At 33.9% G+C, this 23,705-nt stretch overlaps 1 pseudogene; it reads left to right on the forward strand.

Annotated features, from left to right (window-relative positions):
- The first annotated feature begins 905 nt into the window (after positions 1-905).
- On the forward strand, positions 906-23,370 carry LOC131035655 (DNA topoisomerase 1 beta-like; annotated as a pseudogene).
- The last annotated feature ends 335 nt before the right edge of the window (positions 23,371-23,705 follow it).

The following is a 23,705-nucleotide window of genomic DNA, read 5'->3' on the forward strand; positions in this document are numbered from 1 at the left end:
CTTTTTTTTAATGAGATGCATAGATATGGTTGTACGATGAATTAGATTCGATAAGATCAGCTTGAATTTTATTCACGGACTAGGACGTGATAGACTCGGAGTCAGAATAGGTGTGCTAAACAATATTTGTTATAGGTGGAAAAATGTATAAGAGATCTACTTTTTATAATAGAAAAAGTAAATCTATTAATATCGTCATGAATGACAATATCAGATTATGTAACTTTTTGTTATTTTCAATAATGAAAATCGAGAAATGCGTTGATTCAAATTGAACAAAATTAGGGTTGTTTGGTTTATATGGATGTGATCATCCAATCATGTGAATCTTGGATTAGAAAATGTAATCTATTATTAATATTGTACTTTTCGAAAGTTGAATGTCCAGTGTAGTCTTATATTTTATTTTACTTCTGTAGAAATAGTAAACTAGCAATCGCATTTTGGTGTGCAATGGGTACATTAAAGAGGTATCAAAAGTTAATTAGGGGAAAATTCAATCTATTTTTTTATCATAAATTGTGATGTACATGACTTCAATAGGTAGAGACATATAAACGTAGATAGATATGAAGAGATAATGAGATAGAGATATGGGGAGATATGGAAGAAGAAATATGGAAAGACAAAGATAGAGAGTCAAATAGATATAGATGTAGTGGTTTTGGAAGAGGAAGAGAGAGTCGCATCTAGAGAGAGGAAAAAAGAGGTAGAGATGAAAATAAAGATAGATAGGAAGAGGGAGAAATAAATAGATATAGAGAGGTAGAAGGAGAGATAAAGTTAGAGAGAGATAGGGAGATACAAAGACAAAGGTAGAGAGGTAGAGAGGAAGAGAGAGAAATTTAAATGTTGGGATAGAGTAATAGAAAGATAGAGATATAAAGATATATATATATATATATATATATATAGAGAGAGAGAGAGAGAGAGAGAGAGATCTATGAGAAGAGAAAGGGAGAGGTGGTAGAGATAGAGAGATGAATAGGGGGACGGGGAGGGAGAGAAATGAAGAAAGATACGTAGAAAGGGAATGAAGGAGATAGATAGGTAAAGGGACTGAGAGAAGAGGGGGAGAAAAGGGAGAGAGATAGATTGAGGGAGAGAGGATATGGGTTGTGTATGTGTGTGTGTGTGTGTGTGTGTGTGTGTGTGTGTGTGTGTGTGTGTGTGTGTGTGTGTGTGTGTGTGTGTGTGAGAGAGAGAGAGAGAGAGAGAGAGAGAGAGAAGAAGAAGAAGAGGGGGTGGAGATGGAGAGATATAGGTAGAGGATAGTATAGAGATATATAAAGGGATATGGAAAGAGATATAGAGATTAGGAGAGATAGAGAGAAAAATAAATAAAAGCCAATGTATGAAATAAATAAATTTCATAAAAGTAGTGATTATTATTAAATTAGAAACTATAACATATATAAAAGTATCATTGTTAATAAAAATTTATTAAACAAATAAAATCAACCATCAATTTTAAATATGAATCTATTATTATGTTAATGATAAAAATTTAAATAATATAGTACAATATTAAATATTAAATAATTTAAACATTAAAAAAAAATAATGATGCACATTATTAAACTTATTTCAAAATATTATATCAAACTTCAAAGATAATTTTGATATAAAAACTAATGTAAAAAAAAAATTTTAAAAAAAAAAAATTACTTAACAAACAAAGATTAATGATTAATATTAAATTAAAAACCATAATATATATAAAAGATTCAATATTATTAAAAAATTATTGAACACATTTATTAAAAGTAATTTTAGTGTATTTAATTTTTTTTAAAAAAACATAGAAAAATAAAAATATTAAGTAAAAAATTGTTGAAATCATTACTCACTTCCATGAATAGAAATAGTATATATAATTACTATCGGTGTAACCATTGCACCTCCATTTGGCATAAGCGCTAGTATAATAATGGAAAGCTAACAATAATTTTTCATCTATTTCTTTTTAGTCTTGCTACTCTCCTTAGTACTTCTCTCTCCTTTCTATTTTCCAAGTCTTGCACTTCAAAATAGTTCCTCCATTCTACTCTAACAATTGATTTTGTTTGTAACACCACCTTCCACTTATTATTGTTGCACCTATTCTCTTTATTGTCTTGGTGTTGGTTCTTTGTTTTTCATGCTATTGTTGTTTTCAACACATCATATAGTAACCATGAGCTACCTAATCCTGTCATATCGCTACCTTATTCAATCAATTTGTGTAGCTTAATTTTAAGGTATTGATGGAACTACATGGATCTCCAATAGGTAGGTGGGCACTCTAGATCATAGAATCACGCAAGATTTCTTTTTGGAGGGGTTGAAAGTCGATGTTTGAAAATTTATTGTAGAATGCATGGCATATCAACAAAATAAGAGAGAAAAAAATAAGGCTCCATGTCTTCTACAATCCTCATCTATTCCGTGTCAATTAGGGTAGGAAGATATTTATGGATTTTATCACAACTTGATGTAGATTTGAAGGAAAAAATTATTATTTATATTTAATATTTTTATTTGTCCAATCCATTGGTTTGGATTGCAAGTTTGTGTAAATACAGTGTTTAGTTGTAATCTATTCTCCACTTATTGTTACTGTTACAAGAGGATTATTTATGGATTTAAATGTAATTTCTATTAGCACTCTGTATCATGTGGAAGAATTCATATGCAACTCAGCTACACCTTATTCATCAGAAACTAACACATTTTCTTGTTATGTTCTTATGTTTTAAATATTGAACATATATTTATTAAATTGTGGTGTCAATGCAGGAAATGAAGAAATTGAAAGAAGAAAAGATAAAAGAAGAGGAAAATTACACGTGGTCTATTGTGGATGGAGTGAAACAAAAGGTCTCCAATTCATTTTTATTGCTGATAATTAGAATATTACATAATCTTTTTATTATCTTCCTTTTCATTTACCTTTCTGGTGATGAAGACTAATCATTTGCATTGTTGCAGGTTGGCAATTTCGAAGTTGAACCCCCTGAGTTGTTCCATGATTGGGGAGACCATGCAAAGGTTTGATTTTTATCTACTTCAAGAAATTGATATGCTAAAAGTTGAAAAGCTTTTGGCTTTTTAGGGCTGGAATTTTTTACTAGTGGTTATCATTTCTTTCTAAATATTTTGTTAGTGCTATAATAATTAAAAAAAATTATACCTATTCGTAGATGGGTAAATTGAAGAAGTATATTAACCCAAAGGATATTACTATTAACATTGGGAAGGATATCTTCATTCTAGAATGTCCAATTCCAAGCCACAGGTCATACAATATGTGTTGTCTATTGCTAATTGCCATTATCAGTGATATCTAGTTTTGGTGTTCACTACTAAAAATGCAAACTTTTTTTCTTGGTTCTAAGTATGTTTTTTGGGCTATTTCCTCCTTACAGGTGGAAGGAGGTCAAGAATGATAAAATTGTCACATGGTTGGATTTTTGGTATAACTTAATCAATCTCAAGGAATTCAAGTATGTATTTTTGGATGCCAATAACTCTCTAAAAGTTCAGAGTGACATAGAGGAGTATGAGAAGGAAAGAATGCTCAAGGTAATTTTCTTCTCTCGTGCTTGTTGAATTTTGGTCACTATTTATGGAATAATTAAATTGACATATGCTTGTTTGTATCCAATAAATTTTGTGATGTAAAGAATTTTTTTTTGTGTTCGTGGAAGATTACATTTATAATATTCGAGATTCATATGCAAAACACTTCAAATCACAAAATATAATTGAGAGACAAATTGTTTTTGCCACTTATCTTATTGAAAGGCTTGCTTTAAGGGCTAACAATCAAAAGGAAATCTAATAGAGGATGCTTAGTTTGCACAATAGATTTGTGTATACATGAACATTTTTGAATTGGTATTGTTGTGTGTGCTGTCATTAACATATAAGAAATGTTGTTGTTGCATCATTGGACTTTAATAATGCAATTAGCTACAATTTTTTCTATTTGTAAATTGATCCAAACATGAATTGAATTCTATTCCAAACAAGCATTGTGTGTGTTTTTAGAGTGTCATTAATTTTTAGCAATTATTTATGTGTGCGAATCTATAGAAAATGGGTCATACATCATTTGACTTATGATGTATAGATAAATAATTATTGGGGTTGTCTATCTCTTTCTATGAATACACTGTTTTTTATTTCACTGCCCCATGTGAACTTCAGACTATTCCTTGTTCTTTCTTCCACTTGTTATATTGATTTTTTTGAACTGAATTTTCTATTTCATTTATAGAGTTGGCTAATCATTGGACAAATTTTCAGTTAGTAAACATAGTAAAAATTAGCCAATTGAAGAAATTTTTTCATGCAAGCATTCTGAGATAAGAATATCAACTCTTCATTGTTTTATTTTTAGGCTTTTTCTTCCCTTCTTGTGAAATTTTTTTTGCATGTAGATACTAGAATAGGTCATCAATCCATCAAATTAAGAAAGTGAACTTGTATGCCTATAAGCAATCTATTGTCAAATTTAGTGAATAAAAAATAATTAGATATACATATTAATAATTCATCTAATATTATGAAATTTTGTGTAAGAAGAGAAAGGTAGATGTTCTCTCTTATTAATTTAACTATTTTGGAATAACATTTTTGTGGTGGCGGGAAAAGTGAGACCGGGTGACTAGGACCTAATCCCACTTTTGCCAACACATTGGGAATACAAAAGAGCCTAGACAGACATATCACTTTGGATACTTCTTGTGAGAAAGAGAGAGCCAAGGATTATCTCTTAGGGTTTCTATTCCACTTGTTGCAAATGATGAGAAAAACTAGGGTTTGAATGATCGACTAGATAAGGAGATAAATAATGAAGCACAAATGAACTTGAAATTGAACAAACTTGCAGATCTGAAACTGAGATATTGAAAGCATGAAAGGGGGAGGATTTTGCATGTGTATCTGATATTGCAAATTGAACAAAACTACTTAGGACCAGGGTGCCACGCCATTGTCTCTTATTGGTTGATAGAAAGTTGTAATTGAGACATTGCAAACTAGAGGTTCTAAGTTTGCAAACTATCAAATTTGACTGCAAAATGGAGGGACTAGGGCACCAGGCTCCTATCCTTGATAGATTTATGCACTTCTTAGTGGTTCTGATGCCTTTTCCAGATCTGAAATTGCCTCTAAATGCCTGTAACTGCACCTGCAACTGAAAAGGGAAGGTTTGCATGGCTATATGGGGTTTTGCCTTAGTCAAACCCCTATATTGATGATTTCCACCTCCATAAATAGTTGATAATGTACTGAAAATGTGTGTGCTATAATTGTGTGTGTATGCAAGATTCTAAAATGAAAGAAACTAGAGACACCCTACGCATGAGAGTAAACCCTAAATGTAAATGTGCATGTAAATAGCAATGCTTCAAACCAAATATGCTAAGTTATCTAAAGAATGAATGCAAATTGATGTAAGGAAGCTCATACAGAGACATAAAAATAACATGAAATCATACCAATCCCCAAGGAAGAGATATTGCCACTAGATCTCCTATTATTCTTCAATGTCTTCAAGGCTCCTAATTGATGATGAATAATTGACAAATGCTTGATTAATATTGTTGAATGTTGTTTAAGACTCCACATAGGCTTCTCTTTCAATACATAGAAGGCTCCTTATGCTTGCTTTGCTGAAAAACTCCCTTAGATTAGATCCATCTTCATTGTCTTCAAATGAAGAAAGAGAGCTCTTATATATGAAACCCTAGATCTTAATTTTGCGTTAATTTCACCTTTAGGCTGACCTAGGAATTGAATTTACTGCCAATATTTTGGGGTTAAGCATTATAATATCATAGAATTGTGCTCCTGAAATTTCAGGAAAAAAGATGAGGACCATGTGCATTCCCACCATGATCTGACCAACATTTCACCAAATTTCTAGATCCATTAAATATGATGATATTAGAGAGAATCCCAAATTTACAGCTGATTTTGAGGTGTTTTGATATGCGAAATCGGGCCTTAAAGGTCTAAATAGGACATAATTAGGGTTTATGATTAAATGATTTATTGAAGGAATAAAATAAAAAGGGGCACACTTAGGGTAAAGGGCCCAATTTTATGATATATGAAGTGATGAAATAGGACTTTAGATTTAATTAAATTAATTAATTAAATGCTTAAAGGGAAATAATAAAGCAAGATGCAAACACACTAAGGCAGGTGCTAAACTAAGTGTGAAATTGTATGCCACTAGCAAGGGTGTATAATTTACGACAATATATTTAGCCCCCACTTTAGTGATCATATGAAACTACATGCATATGCAAGCTAAAGTACAGAAAAGTAAACATTCATGAAAAAGGATATATCCACAAGTTGTCGGATGAAGCCACCAGTGGTATCTGTAGTACATAGTTAGGATCTGCACCCTACAAAAACACATGTTAGATAAAATCACAAAATCACCTGAATGCTTACTAAGGAAGGTGATGAAAATTCGAGGGTAGCTATATGCCCCCCTATTTTGACTTTCTAATTTTAGTGAGTTGAAACAGGGTATCATGTTTACCCCATCGAATTGTGAAAAAATATTGATGACAAATGCTCATAAGAAGATTTGATACAAGAATAAAAACTAATCAAGAATCTGTTAGGCCCAATATGGAAAGATAATGTACTGAGAGGGGAGGGGTGAATCAGTACTTCAAATCCTTTCTTCAACAATAACTTTACTGTTAAGCATAAACCAAAAACTGTTGTAACATAACATAAAGCTAAAACAAATAAATAACAATCATAAATGATTCACTTCATAACACATATATTTTGGTTACGCAGAAACTCTTGGTTAGAGAGAAAAACTGCGGTGGGGAGGGCACCCACAACTTCACTACTGCAATAATAAAGGTTGCTCGATTAGAGCTAAATGTTCAGCTATTTCTGATAGCTTACCTTGTTAGGAGTATCAAGATCGTTAGATCTACCTTGCTAAAGGATTTTACAACACTTGTTCTAAATGTTGCACCTGGTTAAAGGCTTTACAATTTATAGACTTTGTTAGAGTCTTTTACCCTGTTAAAGGTTTCTCTTACAACTCAAAATATTACAATAAAATCTTTACAATTATCTGCAACTTCACATCTAAAATGTTATAGCAGATTCTATGTGCTCAAAATGAGATTACCTTACTTAAAGCATACCTTAGTAATCCATAGATTAACTCGATAAACCCTTCTGTTTACTCTATTCCTTGACTGTTCTCTGAAATCCTTCTTAGTGACCTTAGTGTCTCTGATAGTCACAATACTCAGTGCTTCCTTATCTATTACACATGTCTTGCTTTATATATATCTCTATGATCCTTAATTCATGTTGTATAAATAGATCTCTTATGTCGATGATCTTGTTCATTGCTTCAATCTTACAAACATGATTTATCGAATGAATAACCATACAAAATATTTCATTGGATAGATGACCTCAAGATCATACAAAATCATTAAGTGCAATTTCCAATGTGATAACAGTTCTTTGTTCCTTGATCTTGTAACACGTTTCCCATGTGTGTCTAGGTTCAATGAATCTGGTAACATGTTTCACTTGGTGTATCCTTTTTGCTGCTCGGTAGACATGAAGTGATACTCTGTAGATAGCTCAGTGTATACTAAGCTCTGTGACTACTTTCTTCTATAACCGACTGCTCTGTGCTTACCGACTGAATATTTTGGTAGTAGTAACCGACTAAAGTATATAGAATGACTTTGAACCTACAACTAATGGTAACTGTAGTAAGTAGTAACAATCTCCCCTTTTGACATTAGTTGAGATGTTTGACAAAACTTTTTTCAAAGTCATAACTCAAAATACATATACTTACAAAGTTTGACTAATCAGACAGTATATACAATTGTCAATAAAGTAGTATATTCAGATATACTCCCCTTATCAATATACTGTACAAAACTTTGATTATGTATACGTTGTGATCAATATTCTGTATTAATTGCTTGGTTCATTGCTTCCCCTGTCAAAATTAATTGTGCATTTGGATCCTTTGTTCTGCTCGGTATACTCCCCTTGTATACTACACTACCCCTTTGATACTTTGATACTATACTCCCCCTTTTGACAAACATCAAAACTTAGTTACCATTCGGTGGAGGAAACTAGTCAAAAATGGATTTGTACTTTGTCCTTGCATCGGTGAGAATGACAGAGAGGGCATCCTTGACACTATCCATGAGTGAATTCTAAGCTGTAATGTCAGCTAACAGTGAAATTAGCCCATCTAAGGTGCTTCCCTCTAGTTGAGTGGATAGGGAGGTAGCCTTGTTGGTCTACTCTTGGATAGAGGACAAGTGTGGAATGAATAAGGTTTGAAGAGTCATAATGTCCATCCTTATTTTTTGCTCTTCATTCCTAAGTTCCAATTGTTGAGCCATGAGCTTTTGTAATTTGGTATAGAAATTCTGAATAGAATTTGACTTAGTGGTCAACTTATTTGAGAGAGCTCGGTGATCTCTTTCTCAATCACTTTTGTTTTATTTTTTATATCTTTAATGAATAAAGAGAATGTATAGAGTTTCTGAAATAAATAAAGAATGTGCTTGAGTTGAGGGGACAACTCAGCAATAAATTTGACAAGTTTTACTTTGCCAATAGCAATGGCTTTCTGTACCTCTCCAATCATTTTAGTAGTGAGCTCTTTGTCCTTCAATTTGCTCAAATATTCAGATGCGTCTACTCCAGATGTCTCTATTTGATTGAGGAGTTCATCTAGTTGAATATGGATGGCTGCATCTTGTGACACTGTAGCTTCAGGTAGCATATCTATTAATAGTGCTTTCACCTTTTGAAGTACTTTGTTTTTCTTTTGAATAGCCATTTGTTTTTCCTGTTTAGCTTTGGCTTTGCATAGTTCATCAAATTCAATAAGTGCTTGCCCTTTTAATTTGGATATGTCTACATTCGGCAACACTATTGGTTTTGACAAATCTAACTTGAAACTACACTTTTTCATTTTCTTTTCTTTAGTTTTCACTGATTGAACTAATAAAATGGCTTGGGAGGCTTGTTGACCCTCAGTAGGTTGCTTGGTAGAGGCAACACTTTTGTCAATTTCTTGAACCTCTGATGTAGCCTTCGGTGAATCCTTGGTCGGGGTCTCAGTTGTAACATTTTCAGTGCTAGAAGAAGCTTGAGAAGTCTGCTCCCCGGTGGTATGAGAAGTAGCTTCTCCTTCTGTAGACTTGTGACCCTTTGTTCCTTGTTCAGTATCCTGAGGGGCCTCGGTTGAAACAGGCTAAGTGATCAGAGGATAGGGCTGAACTTGTTCCAAAACTGACTCACTGGATACCAGTTTGGCATATGCATTCCCTTCTATCATTTCCTGTTCTTGTGCCTCGGTGTCCATGATATCCTCATCAATTTGTATAGTGTCAGTAGGGTCTTGCTCAGTGATATCAGGATCTTGCTTGGTGACATCAACTATTTCAACTTCAACTTGCTCACCATCATTCTTGATTCGAAAGATTTCCTGCCATTTTTCCTTGGTCTCATTCTCTACATCCAAATAAAGGCCATTCATCAATTTCAAGGCTCTTTGCTTGACTAGGAAGTTTGAGTGGTAGTTTTTCAGATGTTCACTTATTTCATCTATCGACATGTCTGGAAAGAGATATACTAGACTTCTTTCTCTCATCTTCTTTTCTGAGTCCATGGCATGTTTCCACCTGTTATCAATATGCAAATACAATTCTTTTGGAAGAGAATTAGTTACTTCCAATGGGACCAATCAGAATTTAAGAAGAGTGCAGATTACGGCTTCTTCAATTTGTCTCTTTTTTGCATCAGATTTGGAGTCATATTTTACATATCTAAATGTTCCAAATCCTTTAGATTAGCACAAAAATTATCAACACTATGTACATCTTCCTTTTTACTCTTGACAATCTAAAATTTACTTGCATCTATAGATTCGGTGTCACTAGACTCTTTAGTCAAAATGAGTCTCCGAGTAGATTTCTTACAAGTTTTTGTTACCTTTGGTGCGGCAACATTCTTTGGTTTCTTACTTGGTGATGCTACAGATGATCTTGTGTTTGGGCGCTTTACTAAAGGAGTCAGTGATTCCTTTGATGTATCCTGTTTCTTCCTTTTCAAAACTTTCCCTTTAGGAAACTCGGTGCTCAATGTAATAGCTGCCTCTTGGGCTTTAGATTCCTCCTCGGTGATGACTAGAGTGCCCTTGACAGGTGTGGAGGAAGAACCTTCTCCAAATTTCTCCATTAAAGCCTTGATCATTTTTGTTGCTTTCCTTGTAGCCTTTGGTACTACAATGCTCATCTTAACTTTCTCTTTAACTTCTTCATATGTACTGTATCTCAGCTCGATAGCATGCCTTGGTAATGTAAGAAAAGCATTTATCTACTGCTGTGTGATGTCAAAATCAGTCTCATAACCCATAGGTGGCAAAGATTGAGTTCTCAATTCCACAGCATTAACATAGCAGTAGTCGGTGTCTACTTCAAAGCATATGTCATCTTTGTATTTCTCTACTAACTGGGGTGGAATTCTATACCTGCTATGCATCTTTTCTTGAAACTTGCTAAAGTAATCATCCATAATATCATTAAAGTTATCACCTAGCCTTTTGATGAAGTCATTGATTTGATGGGTGATTGGTCGGTGTAGCTCCCAAACTACATTACCGATTGATGGAAATAATTTCTCAAAATAGAAAAACATGCATACCAAAAGTGATCCAAACTTCTATGTGTTAGCCGAGTTTTTTTTCTTTGGCTTCCTTATGGTGTTTAGATTCTCAAACATGTTTTTTAACAATACTTCTCATAGATCAATTTTCATTCCTTTCTTCACAATTTTATATGCTAAATCGACTGTTGCATAGGGTACACTATTTTCCCTTGCCGATTGAAAGAAACAATAACCTGTTACTCTAATGGAAAACTTCAGCTCTGCATCAGTGACATTGTTCAGTTTCAGTCCTCTGCAATCAGATTCAACTCCAGTTAAAGTGATCAATTCCTTTTGTGATATCATTTTCTGAGCTCGGGCATGATCAAAAATAGGGTAACTGGTGATCAAATGAATGATTTCCTTGGTGAGTTTGAATGGTTTCTCCTCTAACCACATGAAATCATCATGAACTCTGCTCAGAACAAACTTGACCCATTGGGGTTTGAAGACACGCAGGTAGGTTAGGGCTTCGTTCAATCCCTTGATTTTAATGTGTTCATACTTGCTATCCAATTTCCCATTGATACACAATTCATCATGTGTCCTTGATCTCAACATGACCTAGTTCCTCAACACGACACTTAGTGAAGAATTTGACATCCTCAACTAGTAAAACCCTATCCGGAATGAGTAAAAATGCAATTTTATCATCTAGTAAAGATGCTACTTTGGGAGTTAGAGAGTATTTCAGTGAGGGCCTTTCAATGTTCTCAACAACAACGGGCTTCTAGATCTTAGGTGCCATTGCAGATTTCAGATAATCACTTATCAAAAGATTCTTAGGGTTTGAAAACCTTCAAACGGTAAAGACTTCCCACTTAGAAAATTTAAAACAGATATTCACAACTGCTATGATCAGTAAACTAGCTTGACAATGCATTGTGATTGATGTAAATACCTTGATTTTCGCTTCGGAGGAGGTTTGATTGCTTTTGAATCACCTTGCTCTACTTTCCTGAAAACTTGGTAAGTGTAAAATGACCGTGCAAAGTGCTTTAAGTACACATTATACCTTATCAAGCTTCGTGCAGTTAGGTCAGAAAACATTAAATGCACTCGGTACCACTAAACCAATTTACCTTTCTTTTTGTGCTTTTACCGAGTAGCCAAACTTCCTGTATTTACTGACTAGACAGGCTTCCAAAAGACTTGATAAAATTTGTAATTTCCTATTGCATCTTTAGCTATGCAGATTTTGAATTAAGTACATGATAAAATAGGAACTATTAAGATTTAATCTTGAGAGAATGCAGTCACTTTATACCTTTACCGATTAATTTGGAATAGGTGCACCTAACTCAGTAGATAAGGTTCTTTCTTCATTTGACACAATCTCCTTCTTTTTCCAAATCATCTGGAATTTGCTTTTTATTTCTTCAATATCTCCTCTAGGTTGATCTTTGCAATCTCTAGCCAAGTGTCGAACTTTGTGACAATGAAAACATGTCATACCAGGATTTCTCCATGATCTTCAGTTGTTCATTCCAAACCTTATAAAGTAGTTGGCACTTATATGTCCATATCTTCCACAACATTCACACCATATCCTTGTATTGTAATCTCATGGTATTGCAGAATACTATCGGTTAGGATCTGTGTGAGTTCGATAGCCTTTAGTATTTGCTTGGTGTGCAGACCACATATAGTTATTTTGCTTAAACCAACACTTATCGGTACTATGTCCATATCTATTGCAATTTTTACAAAACCCTTTGAATTTTGGCTTCTTATAATTGCTAGCAGACTTTGTCCTACATTGGTTAGATGTGTGACCATATTTATTGCAATTGTAACAATAACCATTAGACCTAGTGACATTCGATTGCTTACCTTTTCTGATTTGGCACATGTTAGTAGTATGTCATGTTTTCCATAGTAGTTGCAAATAGGCTTCTTTCCTTTGATGTTCTTGTTTCTAGCTTGCTTTGATGATTCTCCTCTCTCGATAGTGTGGATTCCCTTCTTGGTAGAGTCTTTTCCTTTGTAACCGAGTCCTACATCTTTGTTGGGTCTTCTTGTATTCAGTTGTTCATCCAACATCTTTGATGCTTCATAACTCTTCTTCAGTGTTTCTTTGGATTTCTTCTCTACTTCAAGTTCATCGGTCAACCTTGATACTTCAAGTTTCAATGCTTGATTCTCATCATCTTTTAGATTTGCTTCATAATGTGCATAACCCAATTGATCTGACAAATTTTGTTGAATCCTGGTCAACCTTGTGATTTCAGCATTCTTTTTAGATACTAATGCTTCAAGTTGTTGTTTTTCTCTTTCTAGATCTCTTACTTTATCCTCGGTTGTCCTCAATGCATCAAGATTTTCAGTCATCTGTGTGCTAAAATGTTTGTGTCCTCTTTTCATTGCTTTTAGCTGATCAGTCAGTGCTTTGTTCTTTTCTTTCAGTTCTCCAATCATCTCTTCAGTTTCTTTAGATATACTATTCTTAGATTATGTTTCAATTTGTTCCACTAACTCTTGAGAGTCCTCTAAATCATCAAACAACCTTCTTCTGACTTTCAATGATTTTTGCATTTGTCTTTGCATGTCTGCAATCAATTGATTAGCATGATCCAACTCTTCTTGCAGATACACAATTCTCAGAGATTGTTTATAGTCTTCCATTCATAAGATCTTTTTCTTTAGGTTGTTAAACCCTTTTCCAAGATTCAAGATCTGATACCAATTGTTAGGCCTAATATGGAAAGCTAATGTACTGAGAGGGGAGGGGTGAATCAATACTTCAAATCCTTTCTTCAACAATAACTTTACTGTTAAGCATAAACCAAAAATTGTTGTAACATAACATAAAGCTAAAACAAATAAATAACAATCATACATGATTCACTCCATAACACATATATTTTGGTTATGCAAAAACTCTTGGTTAGAGAGAAAAACTGCGGTGGGGATGGCACCCACAACTTTACTACTACAATAATAAAGGTTGCTCGGTTAGAGCTACATGTTCAGCTATTTCTAATAGCTTACCCTGATAGGAGTATCAAGATCATTAGATCTACCTTGCTAAAGGATTTTACAACACTTATTCTAAATGTTGGACCTGGTTAAAGGCTTTACAATTTATAGACTTTGTTAGAGTCTTTTACCCTGTTAAAGGTTTCTCTTACAACTCAAAATATCACAATAAAATCTTTACAAATATCTGCAACTTCACATCTAAAATGTTATAGCAGATTCTATGTGCTCAAAATGAGATTACCTTGCTTATAGCATACCTCGGTAATCCATAGATTAACTCGGTAAACCCTTCTGTTTACTATGTTCCTTGATTGTTCTCTGAAATCCTTCTCAGTGACCTCTGTGTCTCTGATAGTCACAATACTCAATGCTTCCTTATCTATTACACATGTCTTGCTTCATATATATCTCTATGATCCTTAATTCATGTTGTATAAATAGATCTCTTATGTCGGTGATCTTGTTCATTACTTCAATCTTACAAACATGATTTATCGAATGAATAACCATACAAAATATTTCATTGGATAGATGACCTCAAGATCATACAAAATCATTAAGTGCAATTTCCAATGTGATAATGGTTCTTTGTTCCTCGATCTTGTAACACGTTTTCCATGTGTGTCTAGGTTCAATGAATCTAGTAACACGTTTCACTCAGTGTATCCTTTTTGCTGCTCGGTAGACATGAAGTGATACTCAGTAGACAGCTCAGTGTATACTAAGCTCTATGACTACTTTCTTCTATAATTGACTGCTCTATGCTTACCGACTGAATATTTTGGTAGTAATAACTAACTAAAGTATATAGAATGACTTTGAACCTACAACTAATGGCAACTGTAGTAAGTAGTAACAGAATCATTTGGTAAGAAAGAGAACTAAGCCTCAATTCCAACATGACAAAGAGAGTGAGGATTTGAGTGCTCTCTAACACAAGATGAAAGATTTAAATGGAAATAAATGCAAAGATAAGGAAGAATAAAAGTAACCATGGACATCTCACCCCTAAAACTAGGTGAACCATGGAGAGAAGTACATGAACAACTAGCCCCCAGAGTCTGTCTGGGTCATCCATGTAAGGGAGGAGAGTGAGAACACCATTATTTCCACTCAACCTCATGCATGTGTGTGCAAGTAGAACAAGGATGCCTACCTTCGACACCAAGAAGATATCCATCATGCAACAATTTCATACATCCAAGCAAAAGAGGGAATGCTCTTCAAACAAGGATAAGATAGTTCAAAAGAGATATCTTGCTATATAAGTGTACGTGAGATGCTTGGAGGAGAAGATATATTTGTTCAAAAGACATCTACCTTTAAGAGAAGTTGTCTTAGATAAATATAACATCTTCTAGAATGAATGAATGCAAGAGATTTGGAAGGAGAAGAGGATCGAGATGACATCAAAGAGATTATTTATAAAAACACTCTTCTAAAAGAAGGAAAGAGATCCTCATCAAGGATATGCACGTGCGCAAAATAGAAGGGTTTATTATAAAAGATACTACTCAATGAAGAAAATAAATTGATGAATGATCAAAGACTTCAGACACCAAAGGAGGAGGTCCCAATTAAGGATGCGTACTTAAGATCCCCATCAGGGATGCTTGTTCCAATATGAGAGAAGGAATTCAAATATGAATACACCTAATCAATAAGAAATCCTTATAGAAGACACTACTTCACAAAAGGGAAATTTTTCATCATAAGAAGGAGAGATGTTTGAAATCACTCTTGCCCCCCATATATAGGGAGAAGAGATGAGATAGAAATAGGCTATTATGTTGCTTCCAAAAGTATGATTGCATGTGAAATTTTACCATCATGAATGACAATAAGCCCCTAGTAAGTGAGCTACCAATGTCACACAATGATGAGAAACATAATAGCCATTAATATTATTTAAATACATGATAGATTGCATGAGGTATTTGAATATGACATGTTAAATGGTCTACTATAAGTGAGATTAAAAACATGTATAAGATGATGAAGCTTGAAGGGTCTTTAGAAAGAGAGAAGTTTACAGGAAAATAATAGTCCACTAAGTCATACTTTTCTTGCACACAAGAAATCTTGGGAAAGGGATAAGTGTAACTCATCAAAGTCTTATTCCTAGAAGAAGGGATTTTAGAATGAGTAGAAAATAAATCTTCATAGGTGGGATTAGAAATCTCCTGAGGAGATTCATAAAGAGATTTGTTCATCACCAAGATTTCCTTATGAGGGGGATGAGTGTTGAAATAAGTAAAAGATGATTTAATTGATGTGAGGTCATCATCACTACTAAATATAGCATTCACATTGAGAGATGGTCTTTGAGATGCTTTGGTGGGTGTAGAAGGATTATATCCAAGTCCAAATGAAGCTTCATGTGTATCATGTTCTAAAGGAACTTTAATTCCTTGTCCATTTGCACCACAACCATTTCCATCATAGCCACTCTTAGCTAAAATGTGAAAACTAGGACCATAAATGGATGTTGAATCAGAAGATGGTGATGCCTCATAGGTTTTAGTGCTATATGAATTAGAGGAAGGATTTGAAGAATCATTTGAATTAGAAGTAGCCACAAAATGGTTACTTAGTTGTTTAAACAAGGTAGGTTTCTCTTTAGGTTCCTCCTTAGATTTCTCCTTTTGAGTCTTAGATCCATTACAAGGTACCCTATATTCTCCTATAAAAGTAGGGGTAAACTCTAGAGATCCCCAATCATCATTTGCGAGCACTACTTCGAGAGAAAATAGATCCTTGGGAGGAGATTCCAATTGAGTAGAAGAATCAGGAGTACTAGAAGGAACAACATCATCGAAGGGAATGGATGTATTTGAAGAAGTAGGGGGATTAGGAGAAGAATGGGAAGTATTTGAACAAGAAGATCCATATTTTAATTGTTCTTGAAATTTGGTATCAGCTAAAAAGGTGTATTTCGTATTGTTATAAATGAATTTGACTTGCCTATGTAAAGTTGAGGGGACAACTTGCATGCTATGAATCCAAGGTCTCCCTAATAGAAAGTTGTATGTCAAATTACCAGGCATAGAATAAATGGGTGTAGGTAACACAACGGGACCTACCTTAATAGGAAAGATTATGACACCTAGACATTTTTTAGCCACATTATCAGAACCTAAAATAGTAAGAGAAGAAGGTTCGATGAGAGCACTATCCACTTTAATCTTATTGAATAAGTCCACACCATAAACATTAAGGGCAGATCCATTGTTCACAAGGGTTCTCCTTATAGCACTACCATGGATAATAACCACAATTATAAGAGGAGCATGTTGATTTTGGATTTGAGGAGAAGGTAACTAATCTTGTGTGAATATAATTTGAGCTTTGGATTTGTTTGTAGGATCAATCAAAGCGGACATGCTATTAGGTCACTGCAGGTGGGACATCTAAGTTTTTTAAAGCATCTTGTAACATCCTATGATAAGAAGGTGAAATTTGAACCAAATCCCAAATAGAAATCTTAGTAGGAGTGGCCTTAAGTTGTTCAATAAAATCATACTCCTTGCTAAGATTTGATATGCGAGGTTCTTGTGGAAGAATAGGTTGAGAGGGAGGAAATGAATTTGGGATAACTGGAGGAGGACTAGGTTTCCTATTGGTTCTTGTGTTGTAGATATGAGAAACCACATGATAACTCTCTCCAATAATTTTCTTAGCATACTCATAAGGGCTCTTAGTAGGATAACCTTCTTGTACAGTAATAATAGGTTTTGTAGGAGTGCAAAAAGAATCATTAGCATAACCACCTTGACCCACTAAGATAGGCTTACATGGGGAATTTTGAGAAGGACAAGTACCTTGACCTATGAAGAGGGGTTTATTAGGTCTTTCATTCACATGTATCAAATTGATTGAGGATGGTTTAGGAATATCAAAGGTGTCCTTAGAAGAAGAATGAACAAGATTGTTGGAATAATTGTTGCTAGTCTCTTCTTGCACTAAAATGTTATCATGGATAAGACCAATTTTAGGAGGGAGACTAGGGGTAGGCATTGATGTTTTAGGAAAGGTCATATCATCCTTTATCACCAAAGTATATACATGGGGAATAAACTCTCTAGGAAAAGGATCAACGTTACTCTTTAAAGTCTCACCTTTGAGAGGGAGATCTTTGAAAGAGATGTCAACAATCTTATCTTGAACTAGGGTATCCTTATGAGTAGAACCAAGTTGAGGAAAGGGAGATGATTTATTTTTAGAGGGAGAATGATTGAGATTCATGGATGGTGAGATTATATCAAGGGATTCATCAATCATGATTATATCTCCTTTGGCTAGGGTTCTCTCATGGGGTAAAGAATAATCAACACCTTCTTCTAATGGTTCATCCCAAATAGTGAGGTCATTAGAAAAAGTATTAGAAATATCCTGCACAAAGATATCCTTATTGCTATTGCCAATTTTAGGAGAAGGGATAACATTGTTCATTAATTCTTCATCCTTATGAAGAAGAGCATCACCACATGTGTTTAAATCATCTGTTTTCCTCAAAATGTCTTCAATAGGATCTTTAGGAGAGAGATCATTAAGGAAGTTTATTATGATTTCATCTCCTTTCTATAAGGCATCTTTAGGGGTAAGACAAACTTTGGGAGAAGGGCAAGCATTTCTCATTAATGTTTCATCTCTAGTGGGAGTTTTGTTGAAATCAAAAGAGGAAATGCCATTACTAGAAAAAGTAGGGACAATACCATATTATAGCACAAAATTAACATCATGAGGGGAGTATTCTTTAGGAAGGAGATGCAAATATTTCTCCAAAGATTCGTGCTTAGGAAGGAGATCTTTGGAAGGACTATTCATAACCTCTTGTTGTACTAACATGCCCCCATTTGTAAGACCAAATTTAGGAGAAGATAAGTCAATATCCATCAATACCTTTTCACTTAGAGAGACATCATGTAAAGAAGGTAAAGTAAAATTAAGAAAAGTGTTTATGATAACATCCTCTTCCTCTAAGATAGCTAGATGAGAAGGGCACATTTTAGGAGAATTGTCAAGATCACTCTTCAAATCTTCATCCTTAGAGCATGGGAGAGTTTTGAAGGGATTGGTAACAAATATTTTAGGTACTAAAATGTTGTCATAGATAGGAGGAGGTTCTTTAAGAGATGGAAACATTGAAACAAGGGAAGCTAACCCATTATCACATCTAGGAAATGAATGCATCATGACAAAAATTTCCTCTTTCAAATGATAACATATGCAAAATAGAAGGAAATGTTCAATTTTAACCGATGAAAGCACTCTAAATGTTGATTTAGAAAATGTAATTTATGAGTGAAATGTGTTTGAAAATCAGATCTGAAATTAATGATCCAAATTAAGCTATCTACAAGTTCAATTTTGAAATGAAAAATTAGGGTTTCAACTAAATTAACCTCTAGATTTTGAAACTTGCAAGGAATTGAAACTTCTAAATGTAAATTTGAATTTGAAATAGAAAAAAAACTCAGTTATGAGAACATAAATCAGAATTAAAGAAGGTTGGATTCACGTCAGGTTCACCAAAATGTGGTGGTGGGAAAAGAAAGACCGGGTGACTAGGACCTAATCCCACTTTTGCCAACAAATTGGGAATACGAAAGAGCCTAGGGAGATAAATCACTTTGGCTACTTCTTGTGAGAAAGAGAGAGCCAATATTTATCTCTTAGGGTTTCTATTCCTCTTGTTGCAAATGATGAGAAAAACTAGGGTTTGAATGATCAACTAGATTAGGAGATAAAGAATGAAGCACAAATAAACTTGAAATTGAACAAACTTGTAGATCTGAAACTAAGATACTAAAAACGTGAAAGGGGGAGGATTTTGGATGTGTACCTGATGCTTCAAATTGAACAAAACTGACCATGAGGACCAGGGTGCCATGCCAGTGTCCTTGATTGACTGACAAAGAGCTGTAACTGAGACACTGCAAACAAGAGGTCCCAAGTCTGCAACCTATTAAATTTATCTAAAAAATAGAGGGATGAAGGCACCACGCCCTTATCCTAGGTAGGAACAGGGTGTCATGCCCCTTTCCTTGACATATTTCTACACTTTTGAGACTTCTGAGTGGTTTTGATGCCTTTTTCGGATCTGAAATTCCATCCAGATACCTGTTTCTGCACCTGCAACTGAAAAGGGAAGGTTTGGGTGGCTATATGGGGTTTTTAGTTAGTCAAACCCCTATTTTAGTGATTTCCACCTCCACAAATAGCCGATAATTTACTAAAAATGTGTGTTTTAGAACCTTGTGTGTATGCAAGATCCTAAAATGAAAGAAACTAGAGCTACCCTACACATGAGAGTAAACCCTAAATGTAAATGTGAATTTAAATAAAAATTATTAAAACCAAATATGCTAAATTATCTAAAGCATAAATGTAAATATGCAAATTGATGTAAGGAAGCTCATACAGAGACATGAAAATAACATGAAATCATACCAATCCCCAAGGGAGAGATATTGCCACTAGATCTCATATTATTCTTCAATGTCTTCAAGGCTCCTAATTGATGATGAATGATTGACTAATTCTTGATGAATGTTGTTGAATTTTGTTGAAAACTCCACATAGGAGTCTCTTTCACTACATAGAAGGCTCCTTATGCTTGCTTTGCTGAAAACTCCCTTAGATTAGATCCATCTTTGTTGCTTTCAAATGAAGAAAGAGAGCTCTTATATATGGAACCCTAGATCTAAATGTTAACTTAATTCTACCATTCAGCCAACCTAGGAATTGAATTTCCCACCAATATTTTGGGGTTATGCATTATAATATCATAGAATTGTGCTCCCAAATTTTCAGGAAAAAACTGAGGACCATGTGCATTCCTGCCATGGTCTAGCCAACTTTTCACCAAATTTTCAGGGCCATTAGATGTGATGATATTAGAGTGAATCCCAAAGTTACAACTAATTTCGAGGTGTTTTGATATGCAAAATCGAGCCTTAAAGGTCTAAATAGGACATAATTAGGGTTTATGATTAAATGATTTATTGAGGGAATAAAATAAAAAGGGGCACACTTAGGGTAAAGGGCCCAATTTTATGATGCATGAAGTGATGAAATAGGATTTTAGATTTAATTTAATTAATTAGTTAAATTCTTAAAGGGAAATAATAATGCAAGATGCAAACACACTAAGGTGGGTGTTAAACTAAGTGTGAAATTGTACGACACTAGCAAGGGTGTATAGTTTATGACACTACAATTATTATTATTTTATTGAATTATAGGATGATGATGAGGCTGATAAATTTAGTTGTTGTACACTGAACGTAGAAAGTGTGAAATTACTTCCTCCAAAGTTTCTCCAACTGACATGATAACTATAATTTTTATGTCTCATGCTTTAAGATTGGTTACCAGCAATCTCACAAGCAACAAATAAAATAGACAAGTTGTTTCTTTTCTAAAGCTTTCGATGGATAAGGCCTTTTCTTTCAGCTTGACTTCCTAGGTAAAGATTCCATCGGATACTTCTATATGGTTGAGATTGATGAATGAGTCTACATCACTATCGATAATTTAAAAATGGTATCTATGCTTTAGTTAAAAGCTAAATTGCATTGTACAATGCATCATACATGAGCTAAACCAATTTTATTATATTTATTATAAATTGTACTTGTATGCTTAAGGTAAATATGATGGCTATTTTTTTTTTGATGGGTTGGATCCAAATATACTGAATGTTTATCTCAAGAAAATAATGCCTAGCCTCATAGAAAAAGTCTTTAGAACATATAATTCCTCCATCACATTGGACAAACTAGTATGTGTTACATTCCTTAAGATGGTTCTCCCCAGTGGACACATAGATCAGATGTAAGTATGTACATGAATATCAAATTTAATTACATTAACATTCCCAAAACTCCTAGAGTCAAACAAGAGCCCTATGGCCTCTGGTGTTTGAACTTCAGTAATTTGCATGACTGCTGCCCCATGTTTCAATTACTAGGTCACAAACCATATCCTGGTCAATGGTTTGGCATGTGCTAGTACTTTAGCTGCATGTTAAATGTATTTTTTTGTCTACAAATACTTCACCATTCATCAACTAAATGTGCACTAACAAAGTGCATTGTTTTGTATATCGTATAGATATGGACTATATATTTTCACTAAATGGAGTCACTCTTGCACTACATGTTATTTAAATTTTTGAGATCACAGCATCAAGCCTTTATAGAATTGTTTCCAAATTCTTGCAAAATCACAGAACTTGAGTCTAGTCCCTTTTGAAGTGCATTGATCTGTGGTACCTAGCAATTGGTTTTTTTCTCAGCGTTCATCTTTTCTATATTTATACTTGAATCATATGACTTAGGATTGCTTTGATTCCTTTCTTATGGGATTCATTTGCGAAATATCCTTCAATTTAATGTATACCTTATGGAGTGATTTAATTTTAAGCACAATGTAATGATTCTTATAATTATTTTGTCTTTTTTTTTCATGTCCTTCCAAAGCTTCAAGACATAACTGGTAGTGGTACAATAGAAAAATATTGTTGGCTATCAACAAGCAAACAAAGAGACAAGTGCACATTCACAATTCACAATTTCTAGATTCTTGTTGTTGACTATTTCTTTGAACATTTACACTAGACTTCGTATATATGGTTTGTTTTATGAGAAGCCTTAGATCTAATGGTTCTTAAATGTTTGGGTTCTTGTTTAGGTTGCAATTCTCTGTAACCATCAACACTCTGAGTCGAAGTCACAAAATGCTCAAATGGATAGATTATCGAGAAAAATGACAGAACTTGGGGTATGCCTTTATTTTTATTGCATCATATTAAAGGCATGCACAACTTATTTTTCAATATTTTGAAATGTATGTTATAATATATTTCAAGTTTTTGAATTGTACCTCTTAAACAAGTAGTTGTGCTTATATCTACCACAATGATGCTGCATTGAATTTGCAAATTTTTATTTTTTTATAAAAATATATAGATTTATTGAGATCAACCAGGTCTACATTCACAGAAAGACTTGAGATAGTGAGTCTTAGATCTTAGTGTTAGAGTTTGTTCAAATTATTTGTTTATATATTTAACATTCTAATTTATTGAAAATAGGATCTTGTAAAGGAGCTTGAAATAGATTTGAGCAAGGCAAAAAAGGGGAAACAACCACTAAATTATGTAATAGGGAAGCCAAAGAGGAAATTCAATCCTAAAAAGTATCACCCTTTATGTGGAATCATGATTTTATTTATGAATTCCTATTTTTTGTGTGCTTGAATATTTGGTATGAGAATGTTAATCCTTCTCATGTTGCAAAATTCATAAGAAAATTGAACAAAATAAGGTTAAAAAAGATAAAACGAAGTTAATAATGCGAAGAAAGGATAATTTTAAGACTCGGGCATTGGAAACATGTGAGAAAAATTACTTGGACCCAAGAATCACAATTGCCTGGTGCAAGCGCCATGACCTTTGCATTGAAAAGGTAGTTGTTTTATTCATATATTTTTTCTTTAGCTTTAGAATATATTGTACAATGCTTGTTTGGTTTCCATTTAGGTGGACTGTTATTAATTCCTCTTCTTTTTTCTTGCTACCAGATATTCAGTAAATCTCTATTGGGCAAATTTGCATGGGAAATGGATGTAGATAAAGACTACAAATTTTGATGTTTCTTTTGATTTGTAGTCTTCTTAAGTGCATAAAGGTGCAATTCATATGACATCCTTAATGAGATTAAGCAAACTATAACCCTATGGTTTATTCTCTCTTTTTTGGGGGGTGGTGTGAAATGCTTTTCTTGAGTCTTGTAGATTTTATTTCATGGGTTTAGCTGATGTGAAGTGTTGGCACTCAACAACCCCATCCTTTACGAAAGCTATATAATTATTTTCCTCCAAGATGGAAGTACATGATCTGTATATTTACTGCTTTAGATCCCACTGTTCTATTATGGGCTTATGTGCCTTTTTGTGTGTTTTCAGCATTGTTAAAGAGTAAGAAA

Source organism: Cryptomeria japonica, chromosome 6, assembly GCF_030272615.1.
Source record: "Cryptomeria japonica chromosome 6, Sugi_1.0, whole genome shotgun sequence".
Taxonomy (NCBI): domain Eukaryota; kingdom Viridiplantae; phylum Streptophyta; class Pinopsida; order Cupressales; family Cupressaceae; genus Cryptomeria; species Cryptomeria japonica.